This window comes from Podarcis vaucheri (assembly GCF_965113315.1).
Source record: "Podarcis vaucheri genome assembly, chromosome: 8".
NCBI lineage: Eukaryota > Metazoa > Chordata > Lepidosauria > Squamata > Lacertidae > Podarcis > Podarcis vaucheri.
The window spans coordinates 79,863,527-79,885,726 of record NC_138766.1 but is presented as its reverse complement, the minus strand read 5'-3'; positions in this window follow the sequence as shown (position 1 = coordinate 79,885,726).

Sequence of the window (22,200 nt, the reverse complement as noted above, 5' to 3'; positions counted from 1 at the left end):
TATCTAAAGCCATTTGCGCAACCAGTCCATGCAGAATGTAGGCACCCTATATATAGAAATGAGCAAACTAGTGATATTTTAGGGAGCAGGCAGGGCCCATTACTTACATCATAGGAGCCTACACAACACAAAACACTGTTGCTGTATGTAGGTTTTATTTTATTTTTTTATAGTATATTTTGGAAATGTACATCCAATTTCCCCCCCTTTAATTCTTTTTTTGGGGGGCGCAAGAGAGTGAGGCCCTAAGCTATAGCTTGTTTAGCTTATACATAAATCTGACACTGGATTGGGCCCTGGGCTCAAATTGTGGCGGAGGTGAGAGGGAATGTACATCTCTATTGTTCATGTCAGGAGCAAAACTTACATGCTTGTGTTGAGCTTACGAGTACATTCTAGACACATATCTTTATTACAGCATGAGTGTGAACATGACCTGAGCTCTCTTTTCCAAATTCTCTCTGTGCACACGCTGAGTGAACAAGCCCTTAGCTACAGATTAGTTGGCTGTTTGTGCATGTGCGAAGTTAGCTGCTTCGTGCAAAGGCATGAAAACCACAACATGCCATTGCTGAATGGACAGTTGCTGTTTCCTTTGCATTCTTTGATCTATTATTACTTAAAGCTGCAGACGTCATTGTCCATCTTCTGTACATCTGCTGCTTATGTTGGCCTTCATGAGTGCAAGCAGAGAGACCCATGTCCAGATCCCATAGACACGCTTGTAATGCAGTAGATAACGGGGGCTGATGTTTTCCAAGATAGGGCTGTTAGCAACAGAGGCACATCATGAGAATGATCTCAGCTGGAGTAATAAAACCAGAGCAAATCTGTTGTCCTCAATGTGTTCTCCTAACCCTTTCCTTCTTGGAAAGGATGCCGTTTCCCAGTATTTATTGAACAGCTGATCTGGATTCCCCCACCCCGAAAAGGCGCTGGGATGGGAAGGAAAGGATGGCTGTGATGGGAAGATGGAGGGCATGTTCAGACCATGCACACATGTGCACATAAACCAATACAGCAACATGTGCTATGAGCTTGAAGGGGGAGCACACACTTAACATGAACAGACAGCCCATGAAAGTCTCACCAGCTCAAGAGCGCACCATCCACACCACTGAGTCATTCTACTCTCATCCCCGCCAACATTTCTCTAATGAAAATAGGGACGCCCTATTTGATAATAGGGAACGTGGGTGGCGCTGTGGGTTAAACCACAGAGCCTAGGACTTGCTGATCAGAAGGTCGGCAGTCCGAATCCCCGCGACTGGATGAGCTCCCATTGCTCGGTCCCTGCTCTTGCCAACCTAGCAGTTCAAAAGCACGTCAAAGTGCAAGTAGATAAATAGGTACCACTCCGGCAGTAAGGTAAACAGCGTTTCTGTGTGCTGCACTGGTTCGCCAGAAGCGGCTTAGTCATGCTGGCCACATGACCCGGAAGCTGTACGCTGGCTCCCTCAGCCAACAAAGCGAGATGAGTGCCGCAACCCCAGAGTCATCCACGACTCGACCTAACGGTCAGGGATCCCTTTACCTTTACTATTCCATAATAATAATAATATTACTATTTATATCCTGCACATCTGATTGGGCTGCCCCAGCCACTCTGGGTGGCTTCCAACATATATAAAACCATAATAAAACAAACATTTTTTAAAAAGCATTCCCTATACAGTACAGAGCTGCCTTCAGATGGCTTGTGGGTCAGATAACTCCATACCCTCCAGCTTTTCTCTGACGAAAATAGGGACGAACTATGGAAAAGCGGGACAGTCTGGGATCAAATCAGAAACCGGGATGGCTTCTGTAAATCTGAGACTGTCCCTGGAAAATAGGGACACTTGGAGGCTCTTCACTCTGTCATGGGAGCTGACAGGCATAGTATATCGGGAGCGAGCAACTAACTCTTTATTGTCAGAACCTGATCTGTGCAGTCATTTTCTGAATGAAGCCTTTGGGAATAATATAGCCAGGAGTCCCAGGACTGTGTCCACAAGTGGGAGCCAGGACAGGTATGGGTTTTTTCTTCCTCTGGAATCGTGTGACCACAAAGCTTGTCTCTGCCCTGCCCTGTCACTTGCATCATATTCTAGCATGACTCATCCATTCTCTATATCAATGGCAACATCTGACAGGCATGCAGGGAGAAGGTTAATTATATATACCCAGATGAAAAGGGGTGAGCCTCACCACAGCCACGACTTTTCCTCTGACACTCACCACACGCCGCTTGTCCTCGGCCTATCACTTCTCCTTCATCTTTGGCCACAATCACACTGTGCATTTGAAGCACTACGATGCCATTTTTGTTAAGTTGTGGGTGAACATATCAGATGACACAGCGATTCTTCAAACAGATCCAGAACAGAACTGAACTGAAGGGTTCAGCCAGCCTGCTTATATAGAGCTCCACTACAACGCAACAGTAGCAACTTTCTGTAACTATCCAATCACTGAACGTCACTTTCAATTCCTTATTTGCATATGTGGACCTGAGTGAGAACTATCTACAGTATCCTGCTGGCCCAGGGTGAGAACTTCAGTACATAATAATTTTAAACATTCATCTCATACATTCTGGGAGTGTACTTTGTTAAGAGTGCTGAGAGTTGTTTGGAAACCCCTATTCCCCTCACAGAAATGTAATTACCAGAATGGTTTAATAAGCAATCCCTCTTCACAGGAAAATCTGAGAATTAAAGTTCCATGAGGGGAATGTGGTTTTATTTGCTCTTTTGCCCCACCCTTCTCCTTCATCATCATCTCCAGTTGCAACAGCTTTATAGTCATGCAGGTGGCGCTGTGGGTTAAACCACAGAGCCTAGGGCTTGCCAATCAGAAGGTCGGCGGTTCGAATCTCCACAGCGGGATGAGCTCCCACTGCTCAGTCCCTGCTCCTGCCAACCTAGTAGTTCAAAAGCACGTCAAAGTGCAAGTAGATAAATAGGTACCGCTCCGGCGGGAAGGTACCAGAAGCAGCTTAGTCATGCTAGCCACATGACTCGGAAGCTGTACGCCGGCTCCCTCGGCCAATAAAATGAGATGAGTGCCGCAACCCCAGAGTCGTCCGCGACTGGACCTAATGATCAGGGGACCCTTTACCTTTAGGGCTGAGATTAATGTTCTCCAGCATATTTTTAAAGCAGGAGAAACCAGCGATGCCTTCACCCTTTCTCCTGTGTGACATGATCATCAGGCCAAATCTGACATCACGGTTACTGTGATGAGAGGGTTTTTTAAAAGCAGCAAAAATGGCATGGAAGCTGTAGCTGAACAAAGAAAATACAGAGCAAGGGCAGCTGACGTGGTGTACACGTGGTATACAACATACTCCCATCTTTAGTGACTAGGCTGGCTGGGGATGATGGGAGTTGTAGTCCACAGCTTGTGGAGGTCTCCACAAGAGACTCATGGTGGAACGTGGACGCCATGCATAGTGGTATAGATGAACACACAGGCTGCCTGGCTTGGTGTTTTGTCTTCCCTCTGGGGGAAGAAATCACTGAAATGTCACACGCACAATTGGCAAATGCTCACAAAGTGTGCGCACCTACCCAGCTGAGAACAGTTTCTTTTTTCCCCTGGATTCTGTTGTCTCCAGACTTCCTGCAATTACCCCACAATCACAGACTGTGGGTTCAATTGAGACTTAGTCATACTTCTAGTCGTCCCACTGAAATCCGTGAGATTTAGCCTGGTGGAGTGACTAACCAAAGTCCCACACTGATTTCAGTGCATCGGCTGTAAGCATGACTAAGAGGAGAGATTGAACTCTGCGCCTACGATACTTGCACCACCACATCCTACGGGGCCACCAAAACAACAGCGTCAGACCTCAGTCTCCGGAAGTATGACAGAAGTTCTTTCCAAGGATGCTGCATTGTCACAGCTTGTCAGGGGTACCTGGGACAGTGTTTGTTTGTTTATTCATTATTAAAGTATTTCTATACCACCACATAAATAAGGCTGATCTCCGAAGAATTGACGCTTTTGAATTATGGTGTTGGAGGAGACTCTTGAGAGTCCCATGGACTGCAAGAAGATCAAACCTATCCATTCTGAAGGAAATCAGCCCTGAGTGCTCACCGGAAGGACAGATCCTGAAGCTGAGGCTCCAATACTTTGGCCACCTCATGAGAAGAGAAGACTCCCTGGAAAAGACCCTGATGTTGGGAAAGATGGAGGGCACAAGGAGAAGGGGACGACAGTGGACGAGATGGTTCGACAGTGTTCTCGAAGCTACAAACATGAGTCTGAGCAAACTGCAGGAGGCAGTGGAGGACAGAAGTGCCTGGCATGCTCTGGTCCATGGGGTCACAAAGAGTCGGACACGACTAAATGACTAAACAACAACAACATACCACCACATCGTAAAATATATCAAGGTGGGGTGCACTATTTAATTTTTTAAAAAAGCAGATTAAGGTGACTGACTAAATAAAAATTAAACCGCTTCAGAGGCCTGTTGGCACACAAACACACACAAACACACACAAAGTTTTCAATATATGCCCAAAAGCCCAAAGTGAGGATGCCTGCCAAATTTCTGTGGAAACACTGTTCTATTGAGGCCAATGACACTAAATGCCCGACTTTTAGTTGAAACCAATTGGGCCTCTATTTTTTTGTTTTGTTTTATTTCTTTAGTACATTTCTATACCATCTTTATCTTCCAGGGATCTCAAGGTGGGCTACATGGTTCTCCTGCTCCCCATTTCTCTTTCCCAACAGCCCTGTGAGGTAAGTTAGACTAAGAGATGGTGACTGGCACAAGGTCACCCAGTGAGCTTCCTGGCTGCATTGGGATTCGAACCCTGGTCTCCGAGGTCCTAATTCAGCACCTTAACCCTACAGACTGGCTCTCATGAGTACCTACTAGTAAGATTGGGACACGGGTGGCGCGGTGTTCTAAACCACTGAGCCTCTTGGGCTTGCCGATCAGAAGGTCAGAGGTTCAAATCCCCGCGATGGGGTGAGCTCCCGTTGCTCTGTCCCAGCACCTGCCCACCTAGCAGTTCGAAAGCACACGAGTGCAAGTAGATAAGCAGGTACTGCTGCAACGGGAAGGTAGATGGCATTTCTGTGCACTCTGGCTTCTGTCACGGTGTTCTTCTGCGCCAGATGCAGTTCAGTCATGCTGGCCACATGACCCAGAAAGTTGTCTGTGGACAAACGCTGGCTCCCTCAGCCTGCAAGTGAGATGAGTGCCGCAACCCCATAGTCACCTTTGACTGGACTTAACCCTCCAGGGGTCCTTTGCATTTACCTTTTGTACTAGTAAAATAAAGGGACGCGGGTGGCGCTGTGGGTTAAACCACAGAGCCTAGGACTTGTTGATCAGAAGGTCAGTGGTTCGAATTCCCATGACGGGGTGAGCTCCCACTGCTCGGTCCCTGCTCCTGCCAACCTAGCAGTTCGAAAGCACGCTAGTGCAAGTAGATAAATAGGTACCGCTCCGGCAGGAAGGTAAACAGCGTTTCCGTGTGCTGCTCTAGTTTGCCAGAAGCGGCTTAGTCATGCTGGCCACATGACCAGCTGTATGCTGGCTCCCTCGGCCAATAAAGCGAGATGAGCGCTGCAACCCCAGAGTCGGTCGTGACAGGACCTAATGGTCATGGGTCCCTTCACCTCTACCTTTTTTACTAGTAAAATATAGCCATATCCCTCCCACCAGTCCCTAGCAAGGCTTCTCCTCCTCCCATTAGATTTTGATCTAATTGCTGTTGTGCCTTGCTACTTATTACCCAGACAGTTGAGATCCTTCTTTTTCGGCTCGTCTCACATCTTATGAACCCACCAAGCATACTACTGGCAGGTAGTGGCAAGCAGAAGGGACCAGGCAGGAAGTGCAGGAAACAATAAAAATCCCATTGTCGACACTATTGCCTTTCATAAATTGAAACAGACTCTTGGCGACGAGCTGCCTGGAATGTTACTCAACTACTGTTAAGCTCTTTTTATTAAGATGAGGGATCCTGCCTAGTCAACTTCAATGGAGTCGGAGAAGATGAAGTAGAGATATCTCTGCCAAAGATCAAGGCCGCCATCACAGCCAGGATACAGGCTGCTTACTGCAATGTGCTCTGTTCAACCGGTGCATAAGGCCACTGCTTGTCTCTTGGTGGATGTTGGGAGACCTGAATATACAACCTGTGCAGCGGAAACCACATTAGTTACCCTTTTTTCCTAAGCCTCAAAGCTCTCGACTAGGATGTTAAATAAAAAAAGGGCCTGCATGCATTGCTTGAGACTTGTTGTTAGACTCAATAGCTGATCTTACGTGGAACTCCCTCTCACACCCAAGCCCTGCACCTGTCGGTGCTCAGGGAGTTCATTCCTGCTTGGTTTGGGTCCACAGGGACCTCTCTCTTGTTAAGTATAATTGTTAAATTCACACTGAAACGGAGAATGCCCGTGTGTAGGTTGCTAAGGGTTTAACATTGGAAAATCCATTGGAGTACACTAAGTTAGGAAGCAGCACTCTCTGAGCTTTAGCTGAGTTGATAATTAACTGTTGTTGTTCTCTGGCAGTCCTCATGCAAGTGTTTAACCTTAGATCACATGAAGGTGCTCAGTTGCAAATCACCATCTTGAAGGGAATTGCCTGCTAATCTTTCTCAAGAAGCCACGGTGAGAACAAAGGATGTTGCAAATGAGCCTCAGGCTGGAATGCAGGCTGATGGAGGCTGTAATGAGAGACCTTTGATTCTAGGTCTGTTTGGAATTATATTATAATACTAAGGAGATGCCGAACCTATGCTTGAAAAAGCACATGTTTTGTGGAATTATTTGGATGTATCCCTGACTGTTTTTGTTTTGTTTTGAAGAAAGTTCTGCAAGTAAAGTTTTGAATGGTACTTATGGGTCTGGACAACATTTTATTCCAAGAGGAGTCAGCTTTTATGTGCTTCTTCAAGCTGGGCAATATTAATACCTGCAATATCTCTCTCATGTAAATCCTACAAAAAGCCAGATTGAACTCCCTGTCGCATCAGCTTCTGTTTCCTCAGCAGGAATGAAGTTCCTACACATCTGCTGCATGGTTCAATCCTGGCTTGGTCACTATTTCTCACCTATCTCTCAACCACCTGACATCATTTTGACATCAAATACTTGACAGGTAGGTCCTGTCCCAGCTAAAGTTGGCTTGTGGGGTGGGGTAGATAAAGATCTGGCCTGGTGGGCAAGAAATGTCCCTCACACTCAGGATCTCTCCAGAAAGCCACTAAGATCTGACATTGGTCTCCCTTTGTTTAAAGAAGTGAGATCTGCAGAGGGTAGGAGCTGTAAAATAGCTCATCTCCGATCCGTGCTGTTCAGAGAGAGAGAAATCAGTATGTGTGGGACAAAGGTATCATAATCACATTTGGTTATTCCCATTAGACAAGTGGGTCCTGCAACCAAGTGTTGCAGTGCATACTGCTCCTGCTCTGGTCTCCAGCCCCTTTGCGGGATATTCCATTCCATCCCCCCTCCCTGCAGTATTCCATTTCCCCATCAGACACTCAGAATTCTGTAGCCACTGAGCATGCTCAATCCACAATGGGCTGGTTTTCCTTCTCCCAGTATTGTTAATTTGTTTTGTACCTCTAAACAATGAAAACAAGAGAATCGTACCAGCCACAAGATCTTTGTTTGCATTCAAGAATGGGATGGGTTATTTTAAAGCCTCTAAAGGGGGCAGAAACTAAGAGAAAGGTAACACCCCTTATTTTTAGACAAGGACGGGGGCTTTCAGAAGGTCTGGCTTTCTTCAGGGGCGACGTCGTGTCTAAGAGGAGCTGATAGTAAGAGTGGAGAACTAAGTTTTCTCCCAGACAATGTTATATTCTATAGCACAATCTCTTTTCCTAATTAGGACATTTGGCTTTTCCTCCAGGGTTTTATATATCACTTAGTAACAGAAGGAGATGGATCTCGGGTTAAACAAGGTGGAAAGAATGACTGATGTGGTAAGAAAACCTATGCAAGTTTTTAACTTTTGTGACTTTCCCTTGCTTAATCTTTGAGAAGGCATGAACAGGAAGGCAAAGATTTCTGCATGTCAGAAAAAAGAATTCTACTCCCTGGCAGGCAACATTTTCTGCTATGGCTATCTATTCCGCTCACTCCCATTTGGTGTTATTTCTTCAAGACTTGATTTCCTCCGTTTTCAAGAACCAGACAGGAAGGGAAATGGACATAAATCTGTGGCCACAGTGAAAAGGGGTTTCCTTCAGAGGGAAGGACATGTGAAAATGATCAGAATGCCTCTTCCTTCTCACTGGCTTGGAGAATGCCTACAGCAAAGGCTAATTTCATTCAGGCGGGCAAAGATGCTTTCGTCCTCAATTACACGTCAACCCACTCGGACGTGGCAATTTAATGCCACTTCTGCATGACTCCAGCTTTGTACCACTGTGCCACTTGGCAGAGAGGTTCTCAAATGCGGACTCTTCCAAGCACGTTGGCACACATTGCACCAATCATGCAAAGGCCTCATTTGGTGCTGCTATTATGACTCAACACTTTTCAGCTGTTCCTTTCCCCTTCCAGGATCTGCTGGGTTGTCTTTTCTGACACATGTTGATGTGTTTGCAAGCTTGGTGGGTGCTACCATATTGCAAATGTGGAGCATTTAAAAGGCGTTCAGGAAATCTGCTAGGAAAAGGTGAATCCTGCTCAAATGGCAAACCTCCCAGGTAGGGAAGGGCAAGAAATTAAACTCGTGTTAAAGGCAAACCTCTCCAATTGGCGGTTTCCAAAACAATATCACAGAATCACAGAATTGTGGAGTTGGAAGGGACTAAAAATGTCATCTAGTCCAACCCCCTGCAATGCAGGAATCTCAACTAAAGTATCTATGACAGATGGCCACCCAAACTCTGCTGAAAAACCTCCAAGGAAGGAGAGTCCACCACCTCCCAAAGGAGACTCTTCTGTCAGAAAGCTCCTCCTGACGTTTAGTCAGAATCTCCTTTCTCGTAACTTGAAGCCATTGCTTTGGGTCCTACCCTCCAGGGCAGGGGAAAACAAGCCTGCTCCATCTTCAAACTGACACCCTTTACATATTTGAAGATGGCTATCATCAAATATGGCGACAGCAGTCACAAAATTAAAAGACGCCTGCTTCTTGGGAGAAAAGCAATGGCAAACCTAGACAGCATCTTAAAAAGCAGAGACATCACCTTGCCAACAAAGGTCCGTATAGTTAAAGCTATGGTTTTCCCAGTAGTGATGTATGGAAGTGAGAGCTGGACCATAAAGAAGGCTGGTCGCCAAAGAATTGATGCTTTTGAATTATGGTGCTGGAGGAGACTCTTGAGAGTCCCATGGACTGCAAGAAGATCAAACTTATCCATTCTGAAGGAAATCAGCCCTGAGTGCTCACTGGAAGGACAGATCCTGAAGCTGAGGCTCCAAGACTTTGGCCACCTCATGAGAAGAGAAGACTCCCTGGAAAAGACCCTGATGTTGGGAAAGATGGAGGGCACAAGGAGAAGGGGACGACAGAGGATGAGATGGTTGGATGGTGTTCTCGAAGCTACCAACATGAGTCTGACCAAACTGCATGAGGCAGTGAAAGACAGGAGTGCCTGGCATGCTCTGGTTCATGGGGTCACGAAGAGTCGGACACAACTAAACAACAACAAATCATAACTCCTCTCAATTTCCTCTTTTCCAGGCCAACTCCTTGAACTGTTCCTCATAAGGCTTGGTTTCCAGTTCCTTGTTCATCTTGGTTGCCCTCCTCTGCACACATTCCAGCTTGTCAACATCCTTCTTAAATTGTGGTGCCCAGAATTGGACACAGTAGTCCAGGTGTGGTCTGACCAAGGCGGAACTGAGAGAGACTATTACTTCCCTTGATGGGGACACTATACTTCTGTTGACGCAGCCTAGAAGAGAACTAGGTTTGTTGTTGTTGTTGTTGTTGTTGTTTTGCTGCTGCATTACACTGTTGACATGTTAAGCTTGTGATCTACTAAGACTCTTGGTCTTTTTCACATGTGAAGCCAGGTGTCTCCCATCTTATAATTGTGCTGCTGGTTCTTCTGGCCTAAGTGCAAACCGTACATTTGTCACTATTGAAACACATTTTGTTAGTTTGGGCTCAGTTCTCCAATTTGTTACGGTCATCTTGAATCCTGATTTGATCTTCTGTGGCCATAGCTACCCTTCCCTGTTTGGTGTCATGACACAACCGCCTGCATTCAGGGGTTCTCTTTGGAGGCATGGCTGTGGGGCTGTCATGATGAGCTTCTGTACATCAAATTTTACTACTGCACCATGGTGCATTAAGACATTGGAGAGAAAGACATTGGAGAGAAGGACCAAACCCAGTGTAGAGCATCAGCTTTCCGTGCAGAAGATCCCTCATTCAATACCCAGCATCTATAGGTGGGGCTGGGAGAGATGCCCTGCCTAAAACCCTGGAGATTTGCTGCCAGTCTGTGTAGACAGTAGGGACGCGGTGCTGCTGTGGTCTAAACCTCTGAGCCTCCCGGGCTTGCCAATCAGAAAGTCAGTGGTTTGAATGAGCTCCCATTGCTTTGCCCCAGTTCCTGTCAACATAGCAGTTCAAAAAGCACACCAGCACAAGTAGATAAAGAGGTACCACTGCAGCGGGAAGGTAAACAGCATTTCTGTGCACTCTGGTTTCCATCACAGTGCCCTGTTGAACCCAAAGCAGTTTAGTCGTGCTGGCCACATGACCCGGAAAGCTGTCTGTGGGCAAACGCCGGCTCCCTCAGCCTGAAAGCGAGATGAGCACCACAACCCTATAGTCGCCTTTGACTGGACTTAACCATCCAGGGGTCCTTTACCTTACCTACTAAACTATATGGACCAAGGGTTGGACTCTGTATAGGACACCTTCCTATGTTCTTATGACAGCATAATATAGCAGGGAGAAATGAGTTACATCCATTTTCTATCTTATCTGGATGTTTCCTGGAATCATTTCCAGTATTCAGGGGTGAAAAGGGGGGAGCCAGCCAAAGTATTGTACATCATTTTAACAACTGCTGTTCTCTGGCCCTCAGAGGCCTCCCAAAGCATTAACAAAATCAGAGGTTATTCTTTGGGGAGTGGGAGTGTACATATTACGGTTCCCAGTTTGGGCTCATCCATCACCCGTGTTATGATGTGGCATCCCTCCTCCCTGCTACAGCGTTAAGCGTTTCTCATCTCCTTGCTGGCAGATAACATATATAATCAGGTGCTCGAAGAATGGAAAGACTCTGCAATTGCATCTCCTTTGTTACATTAACAACAGCTGGGTCACCATGGAAACGGCTTGGGATCTGAAGCCGTATATACATACCTGGCTGGGGGTTCCTATGACAAATCAATATTATTTCATCAACCACAAATCCCCCTCGTGCAGTGGTGTTTTCCACTAGGTTGCTGTCTGGAGGAGCGACTGGGATTTGTGTGCAACTGCCCCGTGTGGTGAAGCTTTGAACTGCAGTTGGCAGCCTCCTCAGAGAAGAAGCTTCTGCCTACATACGCTACTCATGGATTCTTCTGGGCAAGAAAACCATAAAGTGTTTCGTTTTCCAGCTGAGCCATGCAAGAGCAACGAGAACTCCACATGGTCCAGCATCCTTGGTTATGGTTTTATTGTTGTTGTTTAGTTGTTTAATCGTGTCTGACTCTTCGTGACCCCATGGACCAGAGCACGCCAGGCACTCCTGTCTTCCACTGCCTCCCGCAGTTTGGTCAGACTCATGTTGGTAGCTTCGAGAACACTGTCCAACCATCTCGTCTTCTGTCATCCCCTTCTCCTTGTGCCCTCCATCTTTCCCAACATCAGGGTCCTTTCCAGGGAGTCTTCTCTTCTCATGAGGTGGCCAAAGTATTGGAGCCTCACCTTCAGGATCTGTCCTTCCAGTGAGCACTCAGGGCTGATTTCCTTCAGAATGGATAGCTTTGATCTTCTTGCAGTCCATGGGACTCTCAAGAGTCTCCTCCAGCACCATAATTCAAAAGCATCAATTCTTCGGCGATGGTCCAGTTCTCACTTCCATACATCACTACTGGGAAAACCATAGCTTTAACTATACAGACCTTTGTTGGCAAGGTGATGTCTCTACTTTTTAAGATGCTTGTTATGGTTTAGGGTGCCTTTTTGGATGGTCTCTTAGCCCATGGTCCTAGCCTCTAGTTTATTCTTTAATAGGGAATTGGGGACAAAGTTGTCAAGTTTTTTGGGGGAACATCTCAGTATTGACTAAAGGTGGCTCCATAGTTTGGTCCCAGCCCTACCTGGAAACCTTTTCCACTGAGCTATGGCCCCTTCCTCTGCTTTGCATATTGCTTCAGACCAATGACCTTCCTCCCAGCTCCTGACATCTCTAGCCGCAGTTCATGACCCAACACTAGGGTCACCCAGTTCATAGGGTCCCCTTGAGTCTTTGGGCCTTCAAGCAGCATTGCATCTCCTTATCTCTGGCAAATGTGATAGTTGTCACATTGTTCTAAGGCAAGCCCTTATGAGAAAGATATCGGAGCTGTAAGGCATTAGGGCTGTGTTCCTAAATGGTTCCATCAACTGATTAGATCCAGTTTCGATAAGGTGAAGCAGAATGAATTGTTCATTTGGGGGGGAACAACGCCATCACTAATAGCATAAAGGTGCTTAAAGAGATAAAAGAAGAGCAATGGGATTAATGTAAAGATTAGCTAAATGCTAATATTTGAAGTCTGAAGTGAGAATGTCTTCTCCCTATCTAAATACTGGGTGTTTTCCTCTGGATTATCCTTTCCATGAACCTAAGCAGAAAGAAGTCACTTTGTTATACTCCAAAATGTTAAAACAATTGTCCAGTAGCACCTTAGAGACCAACTAAGTTTGCTCTGGGTATTGATCTCTAAGGTGCTACTGGACAATTTTTAATTTTTTATTTTATTTAGACTGTGTAAGACCAACACAGCTACTTACCTGAATAAAAAATGTTAGTGTGATGCCACACTAGTGAGATGCCATTGGGACAAATGCTGCAACTTTCATTTCGCTGGCAAACCATATGCTAACTGGTTTGTACTGTCCAGAATACGGAGTTGAGGAACATCTTGGTTCTACTCCAAAAGGTTTTGGTGGGTGGCAGAAGGAATGCATTCTACACTACCAAAACTCTATAATGCACTGAAGAATCTGTTTTGGAATCTGAAATCTACTCCAGCAATTTTCAGAGAGGCTGATATTACCTTGGCTTCTTGATGCATGCTCCAAGGGATGATGTTATTTATTTGGTGCTAATTTGATTGATAAATAGCTTCCCTGGATGTATCTCCAAGCAATTTAAAATTTAGAAACATTAGTAAAGGTAAAGGTACCCCGGACCATTAGGTCTAGTCGCAGATGACTCTGGGGTTGTGCACTCATCTTGCTCTATAGGCTGAGGGAGCCGGCATTTGACCTCAGACAGCTTCCGGGTCATGTGGCCAGCATGACTAAGCCGCTTCTGGTGAACCAGAGCACGGAAACGCCGTTTACCTTCCCACTGGAAGAAGGAGAAGGAGAAGGAGAAGGAGAAGGAGAAGGAGAAGGAGAAGGAGAAGGAGAAGGAGAAGGAGAAGGAGAAGAAGAAGAAGAAGAAGAAGAAGAAGAAGAGTAGTAGTAGTAGTAGTAGTAGTAGTAGTAGTAGTTTGGATTTGATATCTTGCCTTTCACTCTCTTTAAGGAGTCTCAAAGCGGCTAACATTCTCCTTTCCCTTCCTCCCCCACAGCAAACACTCTGTGCGGTGAATGGGGCTGAGAGACTTCAAAGAAGTGTGACTGGCCCAAGGTCACCCAGCAGCTGCATGTGCAGGAGTGGAGACGCAAACCCGGTTCACCAGATTACGAGACTACCGCTCTTAACCACTACACCACACTGACTCTCGTGGTACTTATTTATCTACTTGCACTTTGATGTGCTTTCGAACTGTTAGGTTGGGAGGAGCAGGGACCGAGCAACGGGAGGTCACCCCGCTGTGGAGATTCGAACCGCCGACCTTCTGATTGGCAAGCCCTAGGCTCAGTGGTTTAGACCACAGCGCCACCCTCTTAGAAACATTAGGGAAGTTTTTAATGTTTGGTGTTTTATCGTGTTTTTAATATTCTGTTGGGAGCTGCCCAGAGTGGCTTAGGCAACCCAGTCAGATGGGCGGCATGCAAATAATAAAATTGTTGTTGTTGTAGAACAGTATCCCTGATATTTATTAATGCAATGTTTATTCGTCCCACCTTTTCCTCCAATGAGTTCAAGGCAGCATACATGCTTCTCCCCCTCCTCATTCAATCAACAACAACCCTGTGAGATGGCTGAGGCTGAGAGGCAGTGACTGGTCCATTGACACCCAATGAGAGAGTGATGATCTGAACCGAACCCTGGTCTCCCAGATCCTAGTTAGATACTCTAACCACTGCACCCTGCTGACTTTCTCTCATCTCACAGAGCCAATTCAAGAGAAAACCATGGTCAATGGTATCCAAAGCCACTGAGAGAACAAGTTAGAATAATAGGGTTGCATTACCCCTGTTGTTTTTTCAACAAAGGTCATCCATCAGGGCAACCATGGGTGATTCAGTCCCATAATCAGGCTGGAATGGGGTAAGATTCATCCATGAGTGCTTGCAAACTTTTGCACCACAACCCTCTCAATCACCTTTCCCAAAAAGAGAGTATTTGCAAAGGGATCAGATCCTGTGAGGGGGCAGCGATGTCATCGATGCCCTGCACCCACATACGGCCTATGGACATATGAAGACCTGTGGGCTTATAAACTGAGATATAGATATAGATTATAGATTATAGATAGAGATAGAGATAGAGATGATAGAGATAGAGATAGAGATAGAGATAGAGATAGAGATAGAGATAGAGATAGAGATAGAGATAGAGATAGAGATAGATGAATATTCACTTAAAAACCTTAAAATATCAATGGCTTCCCTTCCTCTCTTTCCATAGTTCATTTTGCACAACATACTAAATACCTGCATATTTTATATAAACTAAACCATTCAGTATCCTATTACAGTGATATCTCAGGTTAAGTACTTAATTCGTTCCGGAGGTCCGTTCTTAACCTGAAACTGTTCTTAACCTGAAGCACCACTTTAGCTAATGGGGCCTTCTGCTGCCTCCATGCCACCGGAGCACGATTTCTGTTCTCATCCTGAAGCAAAGTTCTTAACCTGAGGTACTATTTCTGGGTTAGCGGTGTCTGTAACCTGAAGCGTATGTAACCCGAGGTACCACTGGTATTATCCATCAAAACTTATTTACACTGTTGAATTTATCTTAATGCTCCTCACAATTTCAAATATACACAATTTCCCCCCAAAAATTCAATAAACATTTTCCAATCTTCTCTAAACATATATTCTTCTTGTTCTTCTATTCTATATGTTAGGTCTGCAAGCGGTGTATATTCCATCAGTTTAAGTTGCCATTCTTCTTTAGTTGGGACTTTGCTCATTTTCCATTTTGGGGCTAACAAAATAGGAGCCACAGTAGTGGCATACATAAATGACCTTTTTGGATACCTGGGAATTTTTGTCTGAGTTATCCCCAATGAAAGGACTCTGGGTTTTTTGTTTTTTGAAAAGTACTTTTAAATATAAACTGAGTTCTATCTCAGGTCAGTTCAGTTCAGTTCAGGGACATCTCTTGTATGCTTTGGTGACTTGCTTCATATGCCCCAAGATTTCCTGAACATGACGAGGTGACAGCATCATTATCAGGAGAAACATTATCATGTGTGGTCATATACAAAGATTCTTTGATCCGCTTTAACTCCCTGTGTTTACCAGAGATAGTCCCTTTTTTTTTAGAAGATACAGACTTGTCCCTGACCAAATGCTACCTTTTGAGGAATGGGTTTTTTTCTCCCTCAAAAGGAGCGTTAGTCTCCATGTGTGTTCATTCGCTTCCCTCAAATTTCACTCCCCTCCCTGCATCTCTACAAGCTCCTGATTTGCATGTGAGCACATGGTGACTCTGGGGTTGCGGCGCTCATCTCACTTTATTGGCCGAGGGAGCCGGCGTACAGCTTCCGGGTCATGTGGCCAGCATGACTAAGCCGCTTCTGGCAAACCAGAGCAGCACACAGAAATGCCGTTTACCTTCCCGCCAGAGCGGTACCTATTTATCTACTTGCACTTTGACGTGCTTTTGAACTGCTAGGTTGGCAGGAGCAGGGACGGAGCAATGGGAGCTCACCCCGTCGCGGAGATTCGAACCGCCAACCTTCTGATTGGCAAATCCTAGGCTCTGTGGTTTAACCCACAGCACCACCCGCGTCCCCAGAGCAGCTTACAAGTCACTAAAATACAATGGTACCTCTTGTTATGTACTTAATTCGTTCCAGAGGTCCATTCTTAACCTGAAGCACCACTTTAGCTAATGGGGCCTCCCGCTGCTGCTGCGCCTCCGGAGCACGATTTCTGTTCTCATCCTGAAGCGAAGTTCTTAACCCGAGGTACTATTTCTGGGTTAGCGGACTCTGTAACCTGAAGTGTATGTAACCTGAAGCGTATGTAACCTGAAGCATATGTAACCTGAGGTACCACTGTAAATACATAAATGACCGGCTCAGACTTAAAGACACAATTCAAAAGGAAAATGGACTAGGAGGGAGGAGCAAGTAAGAAAACTTGGGTTCAAGTTCTCAGTTGCAGGTTCTTCTAATGACCTGCTGGGATGAAAAAATTCAATTAGAGGATGCAACGAAAGTTGCTGGTCTCTCAGATGTGCTGATGGCATGGGTCCTGCATCCATTCTGTCCCCTCTTCTGCTGTAACCTGATGGAATAGCTGCTGGTCTGGTGCTGGTAGCTAGGAAGCTAGGTAGATAAAATAGGTCACCAACAGATTAGTTTCATGTACCCAGCAAGGATCTTGGTCCTTTGCTCAAACGCCCTCCTCTAGGGATGCTAAGCTCTGATGGGATAAGGTTTTATATGGTGTTATATGTGAACCTACATTTCATATAGGGGCAGGTGGGGCTCATCAGCTTGAGAAGGCAGCCCATCTAGAAGAAGGAAAACGTCATTAACCCCAGTTAATGAGGCTGCAGACTATCTCTGAAAGCCGACTCCATCCCGAGCTCTTCCACCTCAATCTCCTTTTTTGATACCCAGGCTGCTAATTCACTTCTGAAGACATTTCCTTTCCCAGTGGTGGGTGTTTCATTCCGATCAATGAGCTCGATCTAAAGCAAACAAGGCTTACAATAAACCAGACAGCCTCGGGTTTTTGATATCATTAGCCTTTAACCTCCCACGGACTTCTTCAGAAGGGAGCTGCACTTTGTTACCAGATGTCAAAAAAGGAGGTGGTAAGTGAGGGGAGGGGTATCTGCCATCAGAACTTCAACTGACAACTCAGGGCCACACAGTGTCAGTTTCCTAGTCAATGCAATTCAGGTAATGATGGAAGATTTCCAACACTGATTGGCTGATCTCAGCAGCAGCAAGGGAACTCCTTGAATTTAATAGGTTGTATCTGTGTTTTTCTTTATACCTTTATACCTCTTTTTCTTTATAACTCGGGTTAAGTACTTAATTCGTTCCGGAGGTCCGTTCTTAACCTGAAACTGTTCTTAACCTGAAGCACCACTTTAGCTAATGGGGCCTCCCACTGCCGCCAAGCCACTGGAGTACGATTTCTGTTCTCATCCTGAAGCAAAGTTCTTAACCCGAGGTACTATTTCTGGGTTAGTGGAGTCTGTAACCTGAAGCGTATGTAACCCAAGGTACCACTGTAGAAGATATGCATAAGTGCATTCTATGCAAGAAAAGTTGGATTTGATGGTCGGCGCCATTTCTCTGTTGTTCATCCCAGCCTTCCTTTTCCAAGAAGCTTAAGGTGGCAGCATGCATGGTTATTCCACTTCCCATCTGAAGGTTAGCTCAGTCGGTTGAGCATGAGATTAAGAGTCTCAAGGGCAAAATATTCCTGCATTGCAGGAGGTTAGACTAGATGGCCCTTGTGGTCCCTTCCAACTCTGCAAATTCTATGATTCTCTAGCGACTGGGCCATCCCAGCTTACACATCTTTTGCTGCTGCACTCTCGTGGGTGTCAGTTGACTCGCGTGAGAGCACAGCGCCACTGCAAGCTCAAGCGCGGGCTGCAAGCTCATCCTCCTCCCTGGGCTCAGTGGTGGTGCTGAAAGGTGGGAAATGGGACATTCCAGGAACCAATCAGTATGGCTTCTGCAGTTTTGGGGTGTCCCAGTAATACATACCCTCCAACATTTATCTAATGAAAATAGGGACGTCTTAGTCTATTCTCCTCCTCCTCCTCCTCCTCCTCCTCCTCCTCCTCCTCCTCCTCCTCCTCCTCCTTCCTCTTCTATCTATACCCTGCCCATCTGATTGGGTTGCCCGAGCCACTCTGGGCAGCTTCCAATATATATTGTAATAAACAAAAATCTGCCCTTATTCCCTTATGGAGAAAAACAAGAGCCCTTATAGAGTCCTTTGTAGGTTCTCCATTGGTCGAAGAAAATAACAGAGGCCAACCTGAGAATATTGAGAAGCAAAGCAGCTCGTAAGCCTGATCTTTATTGAACTGTTGCAACAGGGTGCCCCTTCACACACAGGAGAAGGAGGAGGACCCCGAACAAAGGTGTGCCTGCCCTTATATAGACATTCTAAATTGCCCACCCTGGAGCTCAAGACCACCCCTCCATACATCATACCTACATCACAGAAAGTGCGATCTACAACAGAAATCTGAGTGCGTTGTTTATCTCCTGTCTGGCATGTTACCTGTTAATGGTTACTTGATTGGATACCCTGGGGAGCCTGGCCAGTCTTTTGTAATGATAAATACATAGTTCCTGAGCCAGGTCACAGGCTCACCCTATTCATACACAGACATACCCTTAAGACAGGATTTGTGAAGGAGGAGGCAATGGGAAGGCTTTTCCATTTTCCTTCAACCTTGCAGAGAAATATTTGAGGTCAATTTGGGAGGGACAAAATGGTTTCAGGACTTTTTCTGTGGGGTTTCAGACGTGGTTTATATATGCAGTTATGAACATTATATATATATATATATATATATATATATATATATATATATATATATATATGCTTTCGTAGATTTTCACGGGTACAGGAATGCAGGTTTTGGTGTCTTCGGGTGTCTTCCCGTGTAAGAGTCGGGGTGTCTGGGCGACGTTTCGACGAGGTCTCACTCGTCATCTTCAGGCTGGTGCTTTCGGCCTTTCCAGTAACAAGAAGCCGAAAGCACCAGCCTGAAGATGACGAGTGAGACCTCGTCGAAACGTCGCCCAGACACCCCGACTCTTACACGGGAAGACACCCGAAGACACCAAAACCTGCATATATATATATATATATATATATATATATATATATATATAACACCTTAATCTTTTTTATTTCAATATAAAAACATAATAAGACATTAAACATTAAAAAACTTCCCTATACAAGGCTGCCCATGGATAAGTCCATACCTTCCAACATTTCTCCAATGAAAATAGGGACTTACTACGGAAAAGCAGGACATTCCAGGATCAAATCAGAAACTGGGACGGCTTCTGTAAACCCAAGACCGTCCCTGGAAAATAGGGACACTTGGGAGATCTGGTACGGTTGCAGGCTATGTAGCTCCCAGCCTATTGATCTTATGTCCATTAACAGTCAGGGGAAGAATATTTGGAATGAAAGAACTACTGTAACTTATTCTTGCAGTGCATAGCTGAACCATTGAATGTGCATCTAGATGGGGCAGTGATGGCCGCTAACTTGAATGACTTCAAAAGAAGATTAGGCAAATCCATGGAGGATAAAGCTCTCGGTGGCTACTTGCAATGACTATTATGCTCTGCCTCTGCCAAATATCCGTTGCTAGGAACCACAGAAGGGAGAGTGCTCTTCTGCTATTGGGTCATGTCTGAGGGTTTCTCACAGCTATCTAGCTGGCCACTGTGAGAACAGGATGTTGGGCTAGAAAGGCCACTGGCCTGATCCTGCAGAATCTTTTTATGTCCCTACGCTCTTAAAAACTGCTGTTTGTGTCTATATTTTGATGATAATTTGATTACGTTGACTGCTTTTAAAAGTTAGTTTCCACTGCTAGTTTTTACTCTTTCATTCCAGTTTTAGGGAGACTGCTTGGAGATTTATTTATTTTGTGTGTGAAGCATATATAAACCTTGCTGAATAAAATAAACGTGCTACCTGGTGATCACAGAATAAATGAAGTAAGGAGGGAGCTGCAGCCCAAGTTGGAAAAGAGGTACAGTGGTGCCCCGCAAGACGAATGCCTCGCAAGACGGAAAACTCGCTAGACGAAAGAGTTTTCCGTTTTGGAGGTGCTTCGCAAAACGAATTTCCTATGAGCTTGCTTCGCAAGACGAAAATGTCTTGCGAGTTCCTGCTGGTTTTTTCCCCTTCCCCTCCCCTTTTTCTAAGCCGCTAAGCCGCTTATCAGCTGATCCGATCAGCAGATAAGCCGCTAATAGCCGCTAATAGCCGCTAATAGCCGCTAATAGCCGCTAATAGCGCTAATAGCGCTAATCCGCTAATCCGTCAATGGGCTTGCTTCGCAAGACGAAAAAACCGCTAGACGAAGAGAATCACAGAACGGATTCTTTTCGTCTTGCGAGGCACCACTGTAGTATGGGAACACTTAGCTTCTTTAAGTGAATTCAAATCTCCAGGGCCTGATGAGCTGCATCCAAGGGTACTAAAGGAGCTTGTGGATGTAATTTCAGAGCTTTTGTCTATTATCTTTGAGAATTCTTGGAGAGTAGGTGATGTCACTACAGGCTGGAGGTGGGCAAACACTGTCAAAGGGGGGGGGGGAGGAAGACCCAGGTAACTGCTGACTGGTGAGCTTGACATCGATACCAAGGAAGCTCCTAGAACAGCTAATTCAACAGTTGGTCTGTGAGCATTTAGAAAAGGATGCTGTGATTACTAAGACCCAGCATGGGTTTCTCAAAAATAAGTCATGCCAATCCAATCTGATTTCTTTTTCTGATGGAATTACAAACTTGGTAGATCAGGGAAATGCTGTGGACATAGTGTATCTTGCCCAATAATCTTTATTAGTTTTTCAATTAGATACTCCACATATTGTATTACATTTTACATTTATACTTGCTCTTCAGAGCTGACTTCCCTCCTTCCTTCTTCTGGTTTTTTCATGTCACATATAATTTTATCACATTATTTTCTTCCATTTTGTATATTGTTATTCATTTTCCATATTTGTCCATAGTGTATCCATAAACAAATAAATCCTCATGTTTATACAATTCTTGTTGTCTGTCTGTATTCATTTACAACTACTGTTAGTTATATTAGTTTCCTTATACGTTTTGCTTCTTATTATTTTCAATATCCATCACTTTTCTTAATCTTTGCCATTATGAGGTTTATTTCCAATTCTACTGGTTTCACTATTTCATCTTATCTTTGTGTATCTCCCCCTTCTTTTTTTATTAAAGATTTTCTTGATTTACAGAAGTATGTGTAATGTCTCTCGTATTTTTTCCATGTAACAATTTTACAAATCAGTTTCATTTGTTGAGACATTAGGAAGAAAAGGGGTGTGGGGGGGAGATGGGGGGGTTGGGTTTCTATTTTGCTTAATGTATGTAGGGTTTGGTGTCAGCGTTACTCGTGCCGGTTCTCTGCTGTTCACTTGTGTTTCTTTGGTGGTGAGAGAGGTTGGGGTTGGCCTAGGGTGTGGTTGTTTGTTTGTGATTAGCTGTGGTGATCTTTGTTTTCGTGTGTGAGTGGGGTGTGTGTGTGTGTGTTTTGGATCAGGTTAGCCATATTGATATGTATGTTGTTGGTGGATTATTGTCGTTGTCTTGTTGGGCTGTGTATGCAATAAAGGGGAGCCATACCGAGGTAAAGGCGTCTTCTTCTGATTGTCCCCGTGTCAGTTTCAGTTTATTGGTTAATTTTTCTAGTTGGGCTGTTTCCCATATTATTTGGTACCATTGGTCCATGCTTACTCCTGACAGGTCTCTCCAGTGTCTGGTTATGGTGTTTCTGGCTGCTGAAAGTAGGTGGGTTATGAGTGCTTTGTGGTGTAAATGGGCATTGGAAGATGTTTAGTAGGGCCAGTTCTGGGGTGATGTCTAATACTTGCTTAGTTATTTTACATATTTCTCGTATGGCTGATCTTTGTGTATCTTGATTTCAGTAAGGGTTTTGACCAAGTCCCCCATGATATT